The 3118-nt window shown below is 37.5% G+C and overlaps 1 non-coding gene across 1 annotated transcript; it reads right to left on the bottom strand.

Moving 5' to 3' along the window:
* Positions 1-1666: 1666 nt before the first annotated feature.
* Positions 1667-1829, bottom strand: LOC134305221 (U1 spliceosomal RNA). Its single transcript, XR_010008527.1, has one exon. It is a non-coding gene; the product is annotated as a U1 spliceosomal RNA (small nuclear RNA).
* Between the last annotated feature and the right edge of the window lie 1289 nt (positions 1830-3118).

Genomic DNA, 3118 nt, shown 5'->3' with positions numbered 1-3118 from the left:
TGTACTTGTTATTCCAAATGAAAAAGTTGTGTGGAGAGAAGTTGTGTTTATAGACCAAGCACCATGTTTGTAGCACTTGTTTGTGGAATCTAGATAGCATAATAGGTAATTTATTAATATCAAAGTTACATTTCAAAAGGAAAGTTATCTCTCTGAGTTGTTCAAATAAGTATTGGGGGAATATATTCCACAGTGAAGAGCTAGTTTTAATAAAGTTTTTTAACCAGTTAATCTTAAAAGTGTAGTTTGAAGTGGAATAATCTAATACATTTAAACCACCTTGTTCATAAAGATTGGATATAATATCCTTCTTTAAATAACGGGGCTTGTTTTTCCAAACAAAATTAATCATTAATGTGTCCATGTTTTTGGCAACATTATTTGGTACAGATAATGCCTGAGACAAATAAGCTGCTCTTGAAAGTCCTTCAGATTTAGATAACAAAACACGTCCTTCTGGATACGAGCTGTGTGATGCTGGAGGATCCTCCTCCTCTGTTACTATTTCACATCTACCAGTGATCAGTGAAGTCTCTTACAGGCTTTCTGGCCATTTATAGTAGCTCTTTTATGCTTATCTACTAATACTCACTCACTCATTATTACTCTACTAATACTCATTATTACTCCAGTAATACTCACTCACTCATTATTACTCCACTAATACTCACTCATGCTCATTATTACTCCACTAATACTCACTCATTGATTATTACTCTACTAATACTCACTCATACTCATTATTACTTTACTAATACTCACTCATACTCATTATTACCCCACTAATACTCACTCACTCATTATTACTTCACTAATACTCACTCACTCATTATTACTCTACTAATACTCACTCACTTATTATTACTCCAGTAATACTCACCCATACTCATTATTACTCTACTTATACTCACTCACTCATTATTACTCCAGTAATACTCACTCATACTCATTATTACTCTACTAATACTCACTAATGAGTGAGTGAGTATTACTGGAGTAATAATGAGTGAGTGAGTATTAGTATAGTAATTATGAATATGGGTGAGTATTAGTAGAGTAATAATGAGTGAGTGAGTATTAGTATAGTAATTATGAATATGGGTGAGTATTAGTAGAGTAATAATGAGTGAGTGAGTATTAGTATAGTAATTATGAATATGGGTGAGTATAGTGGAGTAATAATGAGTGAGAGTATTAGTGGAGTAATAATGAGTGAGTGAGTATTAGTAGAGTAATAATGAGTATGAGTGAGTATTGGTAGAGTAATAAAGCTAACGCGGTCCCTCATTATCAGATATTAATCAATTAATGCACAATATGTCAACCTTTGTTCTCACTGTTGACCGCTGGTCGAGTCTCTCACCACACCATGCATAACGCTGATGTGCAAAGTGATTTCCAAAATGGTAATTCTACAGGAGACGGAAAAAAGGTCTTAAATTTGAATGGAAATTCATGTAAAAAAATCATTCCAAGTACTTTTGGAGCATTTCTAGTAATGTGTTTATTCTTTTATGCTTTGTTCAAATTGTGCAAAAAATAAAAACGTAAATAGAGACACAGAATTTTCTTTGGAAAGCATTTGATACACTTTACTAAAAAACAACAAACCAATAGCAAACAATCATCCTGCAGTAATAAACTCTTTCTTTGCTACCACAGAAATCAGGAGAGAACAGAACGCAGTCCCCCACTATCAGAAATGATGCAGTCGAGATTCCCACATTTGGGGAATTCGCAGCGGTCAGCACAACCGGAGTGCAATGGCTGAGCCTCGCCCTGGGTGAACCACCTTCTTGATCATGGTCTCGCCCCTGCCAGGTAAGTATGAGGTCCAGAAGCACCGCCGAACAGAGACACCGAATCACACACCGTTCACACTCACAGTGAGCTCCACTCGATAATGAGGGACCGCGTTCGCTTTCCCGTGATTTCTGTCGTAGCAATGAAGGAGCTTGTAGATTTAAGCCGACCGTATTCATTTAGTTTCTTGTTCTGAATGATTTTCATTCTGATTCGTTGTTCTTTTGCGTGCAGCTCCGAACGATAGGACGGATTTGTGGTGTTTTTGCGTTGGAAAAAAAAAGTGCTTGTCCAGAGCTATTTTTGGAAAGGCAGCATTCACATAAAAAGCTTGTTGATACAAACGTTAAAGAGACCGGTGTTTTAGATCAGCTTCAGCACTGGGCACATAATTAGCCGTTTGCACTATTTCTTAGGCTAATTTGACCGTTTCATGATTGAGCTACTGTATGTCAAAGGGCATGCTTGTCAGGTGGATTTTGAAAAAAACCGTAGCACCTGGAGGAAAACCATGCAGACAAAGGGAGAACATGCAAACTCCTCCTGTGGAACTTTTGGAGAATTGTAAAAAAAAAAAAAAAAAAAGTTATATGATTAGATAATGCAAGATCTTGTGACCATGTTGAAAAAATTGTGATGTTGCCTTCTTGTGGCACTTTTAAAGAACTGTTAAAATTAGTTATGATATGGCAATATGAGATCTTGGTAAAAAAAAAATCTTGTGATGTTGCCCTGTTTTGGCACTTTTGAAGAATTGGAAAAAAGTCATTTGAAATGTTAATACACTAAAAAAAGGTTTTTACACACCCATCCAAATAATTGAATTCAGGTGTTCCAATCACTTCCATGGCCACAGGTGTATAAAATCAAGCACCTAGGCATGCAGACTGCTTCTACAAACTGTAGTGAAAGAATGGGTCTCAGGAGCACAGTGAATTCCAGCATGGTACTGTAATAAGATGCCACCTGTGCAACAAGTCCAGTCATGAAATTTCCTCGCTACTAAATATTCCACAATCGACTGTCAGTGCTATTATAACAAAGTGGAAGCGATTGGGAACAACAGCCATGAAGTGTTAGTGCCATGTAAAATAACAGAGCTGAGGCTCATGGTGCACAGAGGTCGCCAATTTTCTGCAGAGTCAATTGCTACAGACCTCCAAACTTCATGTGGCCTTCAGATTAGCTCAAGAACAGTGTGTAGAGCTTCATAGAATGCAGCCGAGCAGCTGCATCCAAGCCTTACATCACCAAGCATAATGCAACGCGTCGGATGCAGTGGTGTAGAGCACACCGCCACTGGACTCTAGAGCAG

This window comes from Trichomycterus rosablanca, unplaced genomic scaffold (assembly GCF_030014385.1).
Source record: "Trichomycterus rosablanca isolate fTriRos1 unplaced genomic scaffold, fTriRos1.hap1 scaffold_129, whole genome shotgun sequence".
In the NCBI taxonomy this organism is placed as follows: domain Eukaryota; kingdom Metazoa; phylum Chordata; class Actinopteri; order Siluriformes; family Trichomycteridae; genus Trichomycterus; species Trichomycterus rosablanca.
Note: the sequence above shows the minus strand (reverse complement) of the source record. Positions and strands in the feature narration are given on the sequence as shown.